General features: G+C 49.4%; 1 long non-coding RNA gene across 3 annotated transcripts in view; it reads right to left on the bottom strand.

Moving 5' to 3' along the window:
* The window catches only part of LOC310684860, a 51624-nt gene that overhangs the window by 3305 nt on the left and 30387 nt on the right, over window positions 1-17932 (bottom strand). For 2 of the 3 annotated variants that reach the window (XR_014514893.1, XR_014514894.1), the window contains exons 2-4: window positions 14810-14875; window positions 8157-8327; window positions 337-7075 (exon numbers count right to left, since the gene is read on the bottom strand). This is a non-coding gene — a long non-coding RNA (uncharacterized lncRNA). Of the gene's footprint in view, window positions 1-336; window positions 7076-8156; window positions 8328-14809; window positions 14876-17932 lie in introns of those variants that run through there. The other variant, XR_014514895.1, reaches the window with a different exon arrangement.

The raw sequence follows: 17932 nt of genomic DNA, 5'->3' as shown, positions 1-17932 counted from the left end.
TGGTAGGTGGAGTCTGGCAACGTCTGGGGGACACAGGTTTCGTAATGTGTTACAGCCAAGAGTTGCTGAAAACGGACCCAGGAAAATGCAACCCCCCCAAAAAAGTTGGGAGTTTTACTACGTGCAACCAAAAGGGTATGCCCCAAAGAAAATACAATCACAAAAGGGCAGAGAATGTGGTGCTTGGGGGGGGCGGAAACCACACTGAGAACAGGTAATGTGAACTCAGGAAGGTCATGGCGAAAGAGAGCATCAAAGCCAGCTGCTAAATAAGAAGTGGAATCTTAAAAAAGGGTTTTTAAAAAGAGGGAAGGCTGTTTGGAAGGATATAAGGTGTTTCTTTTCTTTTTTTAAGCACTGAACAAATATGGAAACAAAACCAGGCTAGGCAAGACATATTTAATTAAATGAACTATTGTGGGAAATTTGGAAGTTCTGAAAGGCGCCATTCTTAGAAAGTTTTCTAAAGGATGCTTTCAATTTGGAGAAAAGCCTGGGCCTGATCTCCATTTCGATAAGCGCCAGTTGAGAAGTTTGCGGAAAGTGGGTGGGCAAGGAGAAGCCACCGGGATGTTTCAACCTCAATATTGGGTGGCATATTATAGGGGGGACAGCTTCAGCCTGTACCTGCTGTGCTCTTGGCATTTCTGCATTTTGGGCCTTAGTTCCTGCTAAGATTCCAGAGAGACTCCCTTACACTCTGGATAAGGGATGGACCTACATTTCTGGAATGTTCCAGCGTATGCCAGAGGACACAGAACTGCGCCTGTCCCCCTGCTGCTGCAAATGGTGAAGTGGATTTCAATGCAGTCAGGGGGCTGTCTCCTCTGGCCGGCTCAGTCTCTGGGTAGGCTTCAAGTCAGGGAAATGTGCTGGCCCAGAAAGTTCAAGAGGGGCTCTGGGGCCCTGTTGAACTCAGCCCTTGTGTGAGAGGACCCCCCCCCCCAGCCCACCAAGGCACAGACTGCCCTCCTCACGGAAAACCAGCAGCTTGCTCAGGGCTGAGTCTCCACAACTGTGGTTCTCGTGGCCGCTGCTTCAGCCCCTGATTTTGTGGCAAGCTGTCTGCCTCGTCTGCTGCCAACGGGTGTTGATCTGAGGCGACATGAGAAAGCGGCAGCATCTGCTCGGGGCGAGCACATCGGCTGACCCACAAGCCGAAAGAAGCGGTGGGCACCTGACTGCAGCCATCATGTGAAACAGTCCTCGGTGGCCTTTGAGAAGTCCACAGGGAGCAGCGCCACGGAGACTCGCTAGGTTAGGCGAGGGACACTGATCAGGGCTGCATGGAAAAGCATAACCAGCCAAGTCTGAGGGAGATCTGGAGGGGCTGGAGCCCAGTCCTTGAACACAAAAGGGGTTTCTCCCCACCCGCCAACTCACCTGGTCAGGGTGTGTTTCTTGTTGCTGTCGCTGGTCTCAGGCGTTGGGCGAGGTGAGCCAAAAGCCACATCACGAACGGCTCTGTGATATAATAGGAGAGACACCTGCACCAGCACATTTGTGTTTCCCAAAAAGTACATCTAATGGACAACCCAAACCATCTGCAGGTAACTCCACCAGCCCCCCAAAGCCAGCAACCACGTACACAAATCGCTCTACGGCCAATTCATGATATATGCACAACACACATACACACACGGGCACACATACACCAAACTTCCTTCAGCCCAAGACTGTGCTGGATACAAGCCATCTTCCAAACATGCTATGATGCACACACTCCAGACAGAGCCAGGGTCCAACTCCCCAAAAGATACTTTTGCTTGGGGTCTGTGTTATGTGAGCATGTTCTGTCCAGAGGAATACCAAGGATTTGAACATTTGCAGCCACGGCACGCACAGCAAACACGCCTGCCCGCTCCTTCGCACTCACACCCCGGGCACACACAGGCTCACACATGTTTCCCCGCACAGAGATCTCTTTTATGCATTCACCTTGACATTGATACCACTGCCCACAAACCACGCCATCCTCTCCGCAAACAATACCCTCTCTCCGCGCACTCACAGACCTCTGCCAAACTGCCCCTTGCAAGCACGCTGCCTCCGTGGTGCACAATGGATTGATTCATGGCACACGCATGTGGCACGGCACACACACCCCTCTCTCCTTGTTATACGGAACTTGTGCCACGTAATTCCCATTGCTTTCAACTTGCCAAATCCGGCTCACCCCACCGCACACAAACAGGAGTTATCCATGCACACAACGGAAGGCGATCTGTCACGAATAACCTTAAGAACCGCTTTCTCAGTCTTTCTGTTCCCACACACACCCACACCCAGCTCCCTCACATGCAGATTTTTTCCTCCTTGACCAGTCCTGGAGGACTCTTCCTGTATGTGTGTGTGTGTGTGTAAGAGAGCGCACATTTTTCCCCCTGAGAGAAGAGCCCAATAGTGTTTCCAAAAGAGGTTTGTGTATATCTGAGGATGGGAATCCCTTGGGTGGGTGTGGCCCCCGAGGCGTGTGTGCACGCACATGAATCGTTCCAATGCGCATACAGCGTGTCCATCTTGTATTTTGGAGTAGGGGGAGGCAATGGTTTTTTTTGGGGGGGGGTCATGCATTGGATCCCTCAATGAGGTCATGGGTCCACGGGTGTGTTATGTCAGGAAGTGCCCACAGGGGTGGTAGCAGCTGGGACCTCTCTAAGAAACCCCCCCGGTTGGTTTGGCTGGGTGGGAGGGATGGGGACATGCATTTCGCCTTCCTTGGAGAAAGACACACATGACATATGAAAGAGAGAGAGAGAGAGAAAGAGAGAGAGAGAGAGAGGGAGAGAGAGAGAGATGCCCCAGGTGGCAACTGTTGAACCCCAGAGAAAGAGTGCATCTTTCTGTTCTCATCTTTGCTTCCACTTGCCCCTGGAGGGGGCAGGCAGGATGGAAATTTAGCATTCCACAGCTATCGGGGCTTCTCATCTTCCCAAGGAAGGTGAGTCGCCTCCTCCCACACAAAACCCCCACACATTCCCCCTTCCTCACCACCAAACTTAAGGTCATCAACCTACCTGCCAATCCCCTTCACCACCCAAGCTTTGTGCGCAAGGGCTGACCCATCTCCCTTTTCCCCTTTTGCCCCTGACATGCCACCTGTCCCCCCCCCCAAGTACCTCTGCCTCATCGCCTCTTTCCTCCTTGTTGCTCTGTGTCAGCCCCTTCCCCTCCCCTTATTCTTCATTGCCTGTTTCTTGCACTCACCCACCCAGCCCCTTTCCTCCAGCCTCCATCCTGGTCCTCCTTATTCCCTTGCCAATTCCCTCCCTCTCCCACCCCGCAGGTCAGGGCTGGTGAACTCCCCATGCAGGGAAGGTTAACCTGTTCTGGTCCTCTTCTCCTTCTGCCCTCCTCGCTTGCCATCCTCCGTCCTTGGCTTTGGCTGTGGTTCACGGGTGGTTGTGCCTATTGACGGATGGTCTCCTCTCTCTTTCTCCCCATCATCGCTTAGCTCTGGCTGTATGTCTCTCTCTCTCTCTCTCTCCCTGGGCCGCTGTCTATGCTGTAGCAACGCAATGCGGCTGTTGTCTGGAATGGAACTTTATCAGACTTGCCTGGATCCAGACGGCAGGGAGGGCGGGGAGAGAGAGAGAGAGAGAGTGAGAGAGGGAAGGAGGGGAGAAGAGGGAGCGGCGGAGAGGGAGGGAGGGAGCTGGCTGGGAAAAATTCAAATGGCAGCAAACCGAGACAATAAGCGGCAGGTGAGCTAGGCAGGTGGGGCTGAGCCCAAACAGACCCACGCCACACTCTGCGCCCATCGGGCGAGAGCGTGCAGCGCGGCACAACGCGGCTGGCAAATGCAAGGCAAAAGACGCAAGCCACACCACATGGACCGAGAGCCAGACATGCCATGTTGCATGGCCCGCCACAGGTCAAGAGCATGCCAGCCACGCACGGCTGCCTCGCGTGAAAATGACAAAAAAAGTGCCGCAAGGCACAAGCCAGAACCATCCATGCCAGCTAAATGGAGCCTCCATTTTCAGTGGCAGTGTATCTTAAACTACATGGGGCAAATGGGCATGGCCCGCACTATCATGCCTGAGCGTTGCCGAGCACCAAATGCTGGAGCCAAGGGTCTGCCCCAGAGAGACGCGCCCCCCATGTTCACGTTTCAAATACACACGCTCTCCACATTAAGTGTACGCATGAAACACAGATGCACCACACGCGTGTACGTACCTAGACAACGGCACGTGAGGCGCAAGGCAAATGGCCCGTCTGCGAATGAAGCAGCCCCTCCCATGCAGGCAGCTGCCCCCGCCCCAAAAAGTGCATGCCCTGTCCCCACAGGTACAACCCTTAATAAATAAATAAATTGGTACTTCCTAACTCCATGCATTGCTTTTGCAAGGGCTTTGTGTTGCTAACAAAGGCTACATCTCACAATATAGCTTCCACACCACGCCAGACAGTCGCTCACAGCACAAACAAGGACAATTCACGCAGTAAAACAAAGAGCTGCTTCAGACCACACACTATTTCCCAAAGGTTACAAAACACAACCCGATCTGCGTATTCCTGCAGTTTTGTAAATGCGTATTGCCCTCCATGTGCGCAGAACCAAAAGGTCACTCCCCTAGGATCATGCTTTAAAATAAAACAAGATTCCAGAATAATTTATCTGGAGTAAGTACCCCCTTCACACACACACACACCAAAGTCCTGCACGCAGAATCTCTTCCACTTTGCTCATCCACTGCCAAGGGAATGTAACACAAATCCTTCTCTGCCCAGTTGAGTGAACACAAGGGGTGAACACAAGGGGCAGCAGAAAGGTCGTGGAGAGACCCTGCATATCACACGGTGATGTGCCTCACCACAACTTAGTGCAAGGAGCATGTGCACAGCTGACATCTTCACATGCCATTAAGGCCAGGCATGAACTTGCCTCCTCGTACGTGGTCCCGGGATTCTTTGGTGCCCTCTCATTTCCCCTAATGTGACTCACAAAGCCATCTGTTGCTCCCGTGTTGCTTGCACAGCACATGGCATTTGAACACCTCACATAAAGAGACGGCGCCATCCTTTCCCATCTGGAAAGGCCTTGCATGCCACCCTTGGGCGAAGGGCAAGATAAAAACGCAACAAGTATATCTCCAGCACTTGTATGCCTTCCCCTGTCTTTCTCCTAGGCTCAGTATCATTTCTTACAGCTGCTCCAGACATCCACCTTGCCCACCTTTCCCCACTTCCTCTCCAAGGTCAACTCCATTTCGCCAAACCTTTTACCCCCAGAAGCCTGGCATCCCTTGCAGGTCAGCACCTGCAGAATCTTTGTCTTTAAGCCTCTTGTACAATACACATGTTTTAACACAATTGGGGGGAAAAACACCCCAAACTATATACGTACGAATGCAACACACTCTCACACCAGAAGACAATTGAGCATGTTCCATCTGGTTGTGTAATTTACACAAACAATGGCCTGCACCGAAAGAAAGGCAACTGCCACACAAACCTGCAGATTTGTTCTACAAAACGCGTTATGCAGAATTGGCAATCTTGAGTTTTTAATCGTGCAGTTTCCGCTAGCCACAAGGAGTCCTGCAAGGCACTGGATCTTCATTCCTGACCACTGAAAATTGTTTTCAGCAACCTCTCCAGCCTCTGAACCTGGAGAAAGATGTCTGCCTCCGGCCCTAAGATTTCTGAAGATATAGGGTTGCCATGTATCCTAGTGAGGAGTGCCTGCCTTCCTCATTGTTAACTTTCAGGAGGAATTTGAAAACATCCCCATTCACCCAGCCATTTGGTGGCTGAAGAATGCTGTACCTGCAAACCTCGAGAAAACACTGGATGGAAGTATGTGGGTTAAACCACAGAGCCTAGGGCTTGCAGATCAGAAGGTCGGCGGTTCGAATCCCTGTGATGGGGTGAGCTCCTGTTGCTCGGTCCCTGCTCCTGCCCACCTACCAGTTCGAAAGCATGTCAAAGTGCAAGTAGATAAATAGGTACCGCTCTGGCGGGAAGGTAAACGGTGTTTCTGTGCGCTGCTCTGGTTCGCCAGAAGCGGCTTAGTCATGCTGGCCACATGACCCGGAAGCTGTATGCCGGCTCCCTCGGCCAATAAAGCAAGATGAGCGCCGCAACCCCAGAGTCGGTCATGACTGGACCTAATGGTCAGGGGTCCCTTTACCTTCAATATGCTTCCAAATGTATTTTGCTTGGTTTTTGTTTTTAAACTGTATATCTGTTTGCTGATAACAGTAATAATTTACAGCTAACAGTTCTCTGCTTGAAAGGCTGCCTAGACCAAGTATGGTTTAAAGACAAAAAACCATAGTTAAGGGCGGGCAGGAGGGTCTTTTCCACTTCTCCTTTAAGTTAGCAGCACCCAGAAAGCGAACTGAGAAGACATACAAGAGTCACTTCGTCCCCCTCTGCCACAGTAGGGTCAAATGCATTTAACTTCCATTTAAACTGCAGTGCTTGCTTCTACATTTGCACCTATCCATATGAATTAGCAGGTGCACATTTTATGCAGACCCGACCCTCCTTTTTGGCAATGCACAAACAGCAGTCCGCTTAGAAGAAGGACATTTCAAAGAGGGATCGCTGCTGGCGTGCAACTTTCTCCTCCGACCAAATAGGTGCGTAAGCGAAATAAAAGTGTGTGTGTGTGTTGCGCCACACAAAGAGGAGCCTCTCTCAAACTATTTCCAGGTCTCGTGAAGCCGGTCTACAGCTTTAGGTGTGTGGTTCGCCTTCCGGTGCACCAGCCCATGAGGAAACTACAGCAGGGAGTTTCTGAGGTTAAGCCAAATCGCTTCCAGCAACAGGGAGACACCTTGCTTGCTACTCACCCTTACGGCGGCTGCCAAGTGGACCAACTCGGATGGTGGCGTTGCCCCAGGGAAAGCTAGGAGGCTGTACAGTTATCTCCTGATGGTGTTATTCTAAACCATACAACCTACTACCTCAACACGAGGCCACGCAGCAGGAGTTGGAGGAAGAGGAGAGAAAGATTCCCAACCAGGTTTCGTCCGGAACTGTGGTGGGACCCTCAGCAGGAGGAGACAGCTGCACCGCAGATTGAAGACAGCAGTCATTCGTTGGCTAGGAGGAAGTCCAGCTGCAGGAGACAGAGGTTTTCACACAGCTCTACCACCCAAGAGAAAGAGGCCAATTTCGCCCCCTCTAAGACCATGGAAACCTACTGCCTTGAGGAAATAGAATGGGTTTTCTTCTCAGATACGCTTGGCTTCCACCCAGCTATATGCAAGAGAGAGAAGACCTGGCTTCAGGTTTTCACGGGCTTTTGGGTAAGAGGCCCTTAGGGATCCTTCTGGTCCAAAATCAGGCTTTCCCTTATCCCTGCATCATCACAGGCAGCCTCAAAGCATATGAGATAGGGGGAAGAGGCTTCTGGGGAAAGGCTTCTAGGTAGCATTTACAAAATCTGCGCCTATAAATCGGAACGAAGATCTAGCAACTTGCGTGCCTGGGAGATCGCAAATTCCCTAGCAGGGAGGATTGGCGAGAGGGTCTGCAGCAGCTTCCGGGGCTTGGCAAGTGCCAGCCCTGCCAACTGCTGGTGCTGGTCATGGGGCTAGATGGCAGGGCTGTGCCAACTGCTTGCTGAAAAGAAAATGGAAAATATCTTCCCAGGCAGTCCAAATGCTGCAACCTGTTTAAACTAGCCGGTAGGGCAAACGCTCGCCGTTTCTCCTCTGCATAATTTATTCTATTTATAAAGTATCATCATAATTGTTATTAATTTTTGCACCACTGAATCTGGATTTGCTTAGCATAAGGAGCAGCGTGGAGCTATGTAGGGCACTTGAAGGCCTGTCCACCCCCATTCACTAAAATCTTACACAACAACCTCTCTGGATTCTGGAATTTCAGCAGGCATCGCCACACACTTCCAAGCATGTTTCTTTTAGAGGCATATGGACTAGGATCTTGTTGTTTTTTAAACAAAAGCTGAGGTTCTTGGGAAGCTAAATTCCCGTGTTTTGTGCTCTCCCCTGCCCTTGCAGCTGAATGATTCCAGAGAACGGGGAGCTGGGAATTGTCACACTGCCTGCTTTAGCTGCAGGGACATCAGCTCTCGCCAGCTTTCAGGGGGGTCTGTATCTAAGCCCCAACACTAGAGAGAAGGTCCGGGTGCAACAGCGTGTCTGGAAGTCCTGGCCAAGGTCGACACATACCCACAGACTCGAGCTTGTGTGAGGCAGTCGTACCGCAAGTTCGGATCTACGGGTTTATGGCAACCGGCAAAACCACGGCAGGAGCTGGGTAGACTATGGCCTGGAGGAGCTGAAGAGGCCTGTGGCGCAGGGCAGAAAAACCTGCAAGGCTGTGGAAGAAAAAGAAAAACACTGGGATTTGTGGGAGAGAGGGAAAGAGGAGAGAAGGAAGAATAAAGTGAGTTTCTTCAGCACAATAACTAGATGTTACTTATAGCTAGAACTGCTCTGGAGTATATGTGTTAAATGCTATGAATAACAGCTATATTCACAATTGGCAAATAGGAAAATGGTAGTACAGTGGTGCCTCGCAAGACGAAAAGAATCCGTTCCACGAGTCTTTTCGTCTTGCGGTTTTTTCGTCTTGCGAAGCAAGCCCATTAGCGGATTAGCGCTATTGACAGTTTAAGGGCTATTAACGGCCATTAAAGGCTTAAGGGATTAGCGGTTTTGCTGCTAAAAGGCTTTTAGCAGCTTAGCGCTTCAGAAAAAGGGGGTTGGGAGCGAAAAAACCCTTCAAATATTTCGTCAATTTTCGTCTTGCGAAGCGCCTCTGAAGACGGAAAACCCTTTCGTCTTGCGGGTTTTTCGTCTTGCGAAGCATTCGTCTTGCGGGGCACCACTGTATTTCTTCTTTTTAACCTTTCTCTACTTTCTCTTCTCTCTCATCACTTTTTCTTTTCTCTTGAGATTGGGTTTCTTGTGTGATCTTTGATTTTTGGTGGCTCTCTTAGTGGTATTCACTAGTATGCTTAACGTCTGAAAAACGTTATTTGTGATAAATGAAGAGATGTACGGGGGGCTGACAGAGAGAAGAGGAAGGGGGCTGTATGAGAGGCAGGTCAGAGTGGCTTTTCTCGGGGGGGGGAGACTAAGGAAGGGGGAACTCTCTCAGGTGGGAAGAGGGAGGATTCAACTCTCTGTATGTGTGAAGATTAAGATAAAACGGCGACTGAGCGCTACATAGGTATATTTATAATTTTGTGCTTTATGAGGATCGTGTGAGGATTATTATTAATGTATTTTTTTCTCCAGTTTTTTCCAGTATGATGTATTGTTTTTTATTATTCTCTTTAGTTTAGTTTGAATTTGATGGTATATTAGGTTGGAACCTTTAATAAAAAATTTTAAAAAGAAAGAATTACTTTAGTTTCTTGTAAGCCTGTGATCTGAAGGCATAGAACACAGCAACAGTACTGAAGCTAAGCAGGTGTGGGTCTGGTCTGTACCTGGCATGAGTTCCGTGAAAGGAAGGCTGGCTATTGTAATAAGATGATCCACTGGATAAGTCCCACTGCCAAGGTGCTGATCAGAGCACATGTCCAATAGCTATTGTCTACCACTGCCAGATAGGGCCACCAGGGCTCATCAGCATTAAGAGTGTTTGAAAGGGCAGGCTACCAGGCAACACTTTGCTAAGAACCTGCCATCCTCATGGGAGAACTAAGAGCATATCCCAGGCCAGCTGTGAATTCACAGCCTTGGTCCAGTATACCTGAAGGAGCGTCTCCACCTCCATCGTTCTGCCCGGACACTGAGGTCCAGCACCGAGGGGCTTCTGGCGGTTCCCTCACTGCGAGAAACCAAGTTACAGGGAACCAGGCAGAGGGCCTTCTCTGTAGTGGCACCCGCCCTGTGGAACGCCCTCCCACCAGATGTCAAAGAGAAAAATAACTACAAAATTTTTAGAAGACATCTGAAGGCAGCCCTGTTTAGGGAAGCTTTTAATGTTTAATAGGTTATTGTATTTTAGTGTTTTGTTGGAAGCTGCCCAGAGTGGCTGGGGAAACCCAGCCAGCTGGGCGGGGTATAAATAATATATTATTATTATTATTATTAACCACCATGCAGTCTTGGAACTGTCTCTCATAGTCGTGGATGCACAACTATGGACATGCTGTTCAGATGCCTGATTATCATCTTCCAAAGCAAAAACAGTGGTACCTTGGTTCTTGAACATAATCCGTTCCAGGAATCACTTTGACTCCTGAAACTGTTCAAAAACCAAGGTGTGGCTTCCGATTGGCTGCAGGAGCTTCCTGCACTCAATCGGAAGCCGCGTTGGACATTTGGCTTCCGAAAAATGTTCGAAAACTGGAGCATTTACTTTGGGGTTTTTGGCGTTTGGGAGCCAAAACGTTCCAAAACGGAGCCATTCAGGACCCGAAGTTTGACTGTACTCTATTCCCAACTTAAGAATGGAAAGCGAAATGCTGGTGGACGATAAGAGAGGTTTAAAGACGATGTCAAGGCAAATCTAAAAAACGTAATTCAGAAACACTGGCTTGCAAGCACTTGAGCTGGAGATTAGCCTCTACTGAAGTCGTTGTGGACTTTGAAGAAGCAAAAATTCAGGATGAAAGGGAGAAATGAGCTAAGAGGAAGGCATGTTTGGCAAATCCTCACTGTGATCATCTCCCACCTGGAGACCTATGTGCCCACTGTGGAAGGACGTGTGGATCCAGAATTAGCTTCCACAGTCAATTACGGACACACTGTTAAGACCGTGTTCATGGAAGACCCTCGGCTAGGAGTGACCGCGAAAGACCATGCACAACTGACTTGGGTTATGCTCTTAGTTCTCCCAGTGGCACGACAGTCTCTCTCTCTCCCACTTATTATTCTTCAAATGGCCCACACTGCCTTTTGAACAAAGAGGGTGTCCGTCCGTCCCCCGCCGCTTCTGCTAGCTTATTTCTGGCTGGTGAGCCTGTTCTATGGACCGTCCTGCAGAAGCTGGCAACAAAGAGAAAGGACGGTTGTCACAGGACAAAATGCAAGAGGGTAGCGGCAGAGAGGAATTTCAGAGAAAATGCACAAGGGGGAGCTCTTTCGCCACCAGCATTCTGCTATGGTACTGTAAGTTTAACCAGATGGTAACGTAACATGTATTATCTCAGACACCATACTGTGCTTCAAAATAATAATAATAATAATAATAATAATAATAATAATAATAATAATAAATATAATGTAATGTTAGAGGTAGTTGTTGAGCAGTGTTTAGGCTTAATATTTATGTGTGTAACCCAAATGAAATGTCATTACACACACACACAGTCTAGGAGTCTGAGCTAAAAAATGCCTACCTTAGACACATTAAGCTGATCTGTACAAACTTCATTTCAATCACCTTGGGGTTGTTGTTGTTGTTGTTGTTTTTTGGGGGGGAGGAACAAGGAATGCAGTTCCTGGAATTTTATTTACTTATTTTAATCATCAGAGTTAAGTGGGCCCAAGCTGGGCAACAAGGGTGTTGTTAAGGGGGTAACCAAGGGGGCCTGAGGCTTTTGTTCCTTCCCACTGCCCCCTTTTAAACATAAAAAAAAACCCGCACGCACACACACTTTGCCTACAGAATGGATTTCCCTACCTCCTTGGTCAGAGGTGGTATATTCCTAATGAGCGGGTTCTGGAAACTATAGGAGGGGAGAGTGTTGTTGTGCTCAGTTCCATCTTGCATGCTTGCATGTGAATATCTAGTTGGGGACAGGATGCTGGATTAGACAGGCCTTTGGCCTGATCCAGCAGGCTCTTTCCCAAATCAGCATCTTTTTGGGGGGGCAAAAATAACATAAATATGTGCCCTGGTCCTGGGATTCTGAATCCTTTAAGGACCTAGGATTCTGCTGGTTGGGTTTCCCTGCCCCTCCCCAAACCAGATTACCTGTTGCTGGAAGAAGAGCCATGAATCTGAGCTGGAGTGACAGCTTGAGCCTGGAGTACATAACAGCAGGCCTTGATCATTTGAGTGCTAAGGTAGGATGCAATTCTAGAGACAGGAAGCTGAGCTCAATAAACTGTGGCCTGCCCAAAGTTCCCAGCACATCCATGGCTGGGCAAGGGGATTTTAACTTAGTTCATCCCTGTACGAGTCATCCATTCTGTTGAAATCTGGCCTGGAGAATCCAGGGCTCACACTGCAGGCTGGTAGGGAGAAAGTGTAACTGGGAGTTTTAAAAGCACCGCTTGAGCCTTTCTCGCACTGGCTCACTTGCACCAGGAAGTCAGGTTACGGAAACAGGAATCATAGTGTATCTTGAGTTCTTTTGACAAAGTCCCCCATGGTATTCTGGTGGAGAAGCTTGGAAAATATGGGCTGGAACTGCTAGGTAGATTTGCAAGATGGCTGACTGACGCAACCCAAAGAGCGCTCTCTAATGGCTCCTTATTATTCTGGGAGAAAGTGGGGTGCCGCAGGGTCCTGTCCTGAGCCCATCATTCAACAGCTTTGTAAATGACTTGGATGAAGGAACTGCTCATCAAATCTGTCGGTGACACCAAACTGGGAGGGGTAGCCGCAGAAGACAGAATCAGAATTCAAATAGACCTTAACTGATTGGAGAATTGGGCCCAAGCTAAGAAAACGAATTTCAATAGGGACAAATGTAAGGTTCTGCACTTAGGCAGGAAGAACCAGATGCACACATATAAGATGGGGGGTCGTCTGGCTTACCAGCAATACATATGAATAGGATCTAGGGGTCTTGGTGGACATCACAATGACTCGACAGTTGTGATGCAGCAGCAATAAAAGCTAATGTTGTTTACGGTCACCATCTTGGGAGCCGTCACAGGGCTTCCAAATGGAAACTGTGCTCCTTCTGCTGTGCAGCACTACTAAATATGCAGAATGAAGGGGGAAGGGTCACTAGGGAGTGAGGGTGTGTATACACCATAAGTTTAAAGCACCCGCCCATCAAAAGAATCCTGTGCTTTAAACGTATTTTGAGGTCACAACCCCCACCATAGATTTAAAGCACATGGCTTCTCCCAAATAATCATGGGAAGCGTAGTATTCCTCCCCGCAGACTTACAAGTCCCAGCACCCTAGACAAACTACAGTTCCCAGGATTCTTTGGGGAAAACCATGTGCTTTAAATGTATGGCACAGATCTGCAAACCGGACACTCCTATGCAGCTTGGGTGAGGGCATCCAACACTTCGAATTGATTGCTCTCTGCACAGACAGATGCTTAGCACGTGGGTGGGGTACCCTAGCCTCTTAGCCACTTTGTGGATGCTGGTCCCCTCTCCCCAGCCAAAGCTGTTTCCAGCTGCTCCAAACATAAATGTTTCTGCAGCGGAATTGTGAAAGAAGCCTCGCCCGGTTCTTTTCAGAACAAAACAACGATTTTTCAAAATAAAAGTGCTGACTCACTGCAGAGTGTAAGAGGAAACCGTGAATCAACTCAAAATATGAAAGTAACTCAACCCAGATTTGCAGGGAGGGCCCGGAAGAGAAGAAGGAAAGGCTGATTACGCTCATCGCCACGCTTTGCTGTACAAAGACTCTTCACAATGATGGTGCCAGTCATGTCACAGAGGTGTTGAAGTGGGTGGCACGCGACAGCAAGAGCCGGTCTAAGTTATTTGGGTGCCTGAGGCTGAACATTCAAAAGGCAAATCTCTCATGTCCTCTAGGAAATTCTCCTGTGCATGGTTTGCTGAAATGAATGGGCGTTTCTCCAGCTCAGAGGCAAGAGAGAAGAACCCTGGGGAGGGATGGGTGGGCAATCCTTTGGTGCTAAGCACCCCTCCTTCCTGTGTCCCAGCAGCAGTAAACCTTACACCCATCCCGCCCTTTGAAGGGTGGGGAAGGAATGGGAGGGTTAGTCAGGAAGGGTATGATGCAATGACAGCCTCTCACTAGGGGTCCCCATGCTTGGGGGTCTGCGAGGGGCACAGTACGATCACCAGCTCCTTTAAATTCTTCGAACAGGTGGTAAGAGACAGAAAGCACAAGCCACATATGCCTCCTCTCCCTATAAATAAAGGAGGTGGCGTTTATTTCTCACACAGGACAAAGTACATCTGCCTAAAGCAGAGGGGAGAACACTCATGTCCCTGTAAGGGCAGAGATGGGGAACCTGAGGCCCAGGCACTCAACATCTGCCTGACTGTTGGAAGTCTCACCCTCTCAACAAGCCGTACCCCAACCCTGAGCCTGCTTCACACCCTAAACACTTCAGCCTGACTGACAAGGCCTCTTTCTTGTCTGGATGGGGTGTGCAAGTTTGTGTAGGAACTGGCCTACAGCAGAAAGGTAAAATTTGCCTCTGCTTGTTTTTGCCTGTGACCCTGCCCAATGTGGCCCTCGGAAGGCTGTCCAGGAGGATATTTGGCCCTCTGGCTGAAAAAAGGTTCCTCACCCCCTGGCACAGCGGACATGCCCATCATTCGCCTCTTGACACCACGGGTGGGGAGAGGAAGTGCTTCGCTCTCGATGCTTCCTTGCAATTACTGAAGCAGCCCTGATAAAGATGCTAAAAGGTTGGGGCCTTCCAGCAGAGTCAAGATAAGGAAGATGGGTAGAGGCAACTGTCTGGTGGAGGAGAAGAAAGCCAGGGCAAACTACTAACAATGCACGGGATCTGAACAATCTAAGTTCATATCTCTGGGCAGCAATGAACTCATTGGTCCGTCTCAGGGAAGTCATCGCTGTCCCAAGTTATAGCTCCCAATCTGCAAAATGGGAACATCAGCAGCAAAGTTGTGGTGAGACCGAACAAGAACGGCAGAATACTTCTTTTTGTTGTCGTTTTAAATGTGCAAATTGCTTGTGAAATGATGTTTACCGATGAGGGGAAATAATGTTCATTTAACAGTCTTACCTCTAGGGGTTGTCTTCCCCCATTTCTCTTCAGTGGGGCTCAGAAATGGGTTCTCTGGTTCTTAGTCTAGAAAAAAAGAGGGAAAAGTTTTTCTCTTTGTTTAAGGAGACTGTACAAACCGAATAAAGCAAAGCTGAGTTTAGTGGTTTCTGAGTGCATTTGTAGTTTAATCACTTTGAGTTCCCAGGTGGTGGGGAATACTTGAACCCCCAATTTTAAAGGGCTTATTTTTTCTTAGAAAATAAGAAGCACAGGGGAAACAAACTTCTCTAGAAAAAAACCCTTCTGTTCCCCTTAATTCTTTTTGTCTTTTGTTCATTTGCATAACACGCTTCTTCCAGTGAGTTCAGGATAAGTTACACCGGGTTGTTATGTGTAACCTTGCAAGCTAGGTTAGGATCAGTGAGTGATAAGCCCATTTCCTACACCCAAAATTCAACACGCAACACCCCAGTGACAACTCAGTGTGTGTGTGAGAGAGAGAAAGACTCTGTCCATGTTCAGAGGCACCCTCCAACAACAAGACTAAAGGAAAAAGGAGAGAGGTCTAGTTAATTATATAAATGCTAAGTCCTGTAGATTCAAGAGGCAAGCAGGTATATTTGAATAACGGGTCTATCTATTGTTTCGGGGTATCTCTGTCTTGACAGATGCTCAGGAAGTAGGCCTTGATACAAAAATCCTCTCTGAGGTACAAGTCAGTTGTGCTCATCAGTTCCTGGTGCCCTGCAAAGGCTCCATTTCGCAGGTTCCAGTTGCTTCAGCCGAAACTTCGCCTGAGGAGTTCGTTTAAAAATTCGTCCTCAGGGGGCGTGGAGGGAAGCCAAACGAATTTTGCTCAAACTGACAAATAATTACCTGGGCAATTCTACGCATCCTTAGGCTGTTGCCAGGCGTCACCTAAATCAAAATTCATGGGGTATTTTAGATGTTCTTCCTCGAGCGAAACATCATAAGGAATTTCAAGAGAAGCCACAGGAAATTTAGAAATATGGGAAATGGCCTTATAATGAGATAGATCATTGTTCCAGTACTGCCTACAATGGCTGGCAGCAGGGATCTCTCCAAGCCCTACACTGGAATATTGATCAAGTTAATTATAATTTTGGAGGGGGGGGAGGCCTTCATAATCCCTATCTATGGGCTGCACTCTGAGGTAATCGCCTGCATTTTTCTAATTATGCTGAAAAATTTACACCAGGATTGAAGACCGACAGGGGCGTAACAGGCCCTTCCGGAGAAATCCAAATGGGGTTTTTAATTCTGCCATCGTTTCTCCTGCGTTAGAAACTGGAAAGGTGGTTTCCTTTCGTGGTTCAGAATGAAATGGACCTTTGCAGCGTCATGAAAACCAGATATATTAGCTATATTAAACTAGGTACCCACTAAACTAGCCCCATCTTCTGAGGTGAAACCCTCACCCCACAAGTTGAACACCACCCCTGCTCTCCCACAGAAGACAAGGCTCCTTCTGTTCAGGTCAGCCTCCCCCCAAAAATCCTGGCAACTGTTGTTTGTTAAGGGTGCTGGGAATTGTAACTCTGGGAGGGGTAAACTACAGTTCCCAGGATTCTTTGTGGGGATGCTTTAGATGTATAGCGTGTATGGAGCCCTAATACGTAGAGGCACCTTCCTTGTACTGCAAACAGGACAGCCCAAGGCACTTCGCTGCTTGAGACAAAGGACAAGATGGCGCCCTCTCTCCTTTCTGGGTACAAAAGTAGTACCTGAGGGCAACAGGCTAGCTTAGGAGGCATTGAGCAGACTGCATGATGAACGCAGCTCTGCCCTTCAGTATCTCACCACTGATACCACCCGCCCGCATCTGCCGCCTGAGGCAGCCGCCCCACTTTGCCTGACAACAGGGCCAGGCCTGGTCGCGAATCTCTCTGGCTGCAAGAGACGATGGCAGAAATGAAAGGACGAAGGGAGTGCAAGGAGAAGATGGGTCTGTAAAGGAGGAAATAAATCCCAGGCATGTTCCCCCCACAACTGTCACCATCTCCCCCTAAACATTTAATCTCTCTCTCTCTCTCTCTCTCTCTGTGTGTGTGTGTGTGTTTTAAAATGAGGAACAAGGGTGGAGTGAGGGACCTACAGACCATTTACCGGGACTCACCCTGAGGTGCTGTGCTGGAATGGGAGGGGGGCTGCAGTGGCAGAGGAGAGTGAGACTCGGAATATCTATTAGATGGGCATCTCGTGCCAAGATACACAGGGGGTGGGTGGGGGTGGGAAATAAAACGACAGAGAGGGCCAAGTGTGAGGTGGGAGAAGCCGGCGGACAGCTGTGGCGGTGGCGTGGAGAACAAGAGGAAGGCGAAAAGCGAAAAGACCGAGGCAGACAATAGAGAAGAAAGATAGGGACGTGCAGGCAGGGAGGAATACTCAGATCTGGGCACGGTGCCACCTCCCTGCCCCCCCGCCGTCCCTCAGGCGGCACCGTCAACACAGGAGGGTCCTGGGATGGAGAGGGGGATGTGATGTGGATAGGGGTCTGGCTGGAAAGAAAGAAGGGCACCGCTGTGGGGCGGGGCGGGGGGGGGGGGAGATTATCGTGGTGGGGGGAGAACAGGGGCAAGCCAGACAGCAACAGAGGACGACAGAGAGATGAAAAGATCAGACAGAGGTGTGAGAGAAGGATGGAGAAAACAGCCGAGGAGGTAGAGATGGAGTGTGGGAGCAGAAAGGGGGGGGGGTCATGTTGGCACCAGCCGCACATTCATAAATAGTAGACAGAAGGGGAAGAATGGAAATGGGTGACCCACCCCTCTCTTGCACCCCACACCACTGTGGGCGGGCAGTTCCCCAGGGGTTGTCTGGATAACTCTCTTCCCAGTTCGGCAGCTAGGCTGGCACAGCCGGGCGCATCACCATGGTTACCTGCTGCCATTGTCTGGCCTTTGGGTCAGTGCCCGTCTCCCATTCTCTCCCCCCCCCCGCCACTTCCCTTCCCTTCCTGTCTCGCTCTCTCGCTCTGGCCTCTAATGAATTCACATCACGCTGTATTGCGGTACACTATGCCAACTTGCCCGCCAGCAGGCTGGCCCCCGGAGTGCCAGGCAGCCAGCCCTCCTCCGCCCCCACCCGCCTGCCTGCGAGGCCTTCTCTGCTCGCCAACCT

Source organism: Podarcis tiliguerta (assembly GCF_965153285.1).
Source record: "Podarcis tiliguerta genome assembly, chromosome: 8".
Classification (NCBI taxonomy): Eukaryota; Metazoa; Chordata; class Lepidosauria; order Squamata; family Lacertidae; genus Podarcis; species Podarcis tiliguerta.
This window is presented reverse-complemented; position numbering and strand designations above follow the sequence as displayed.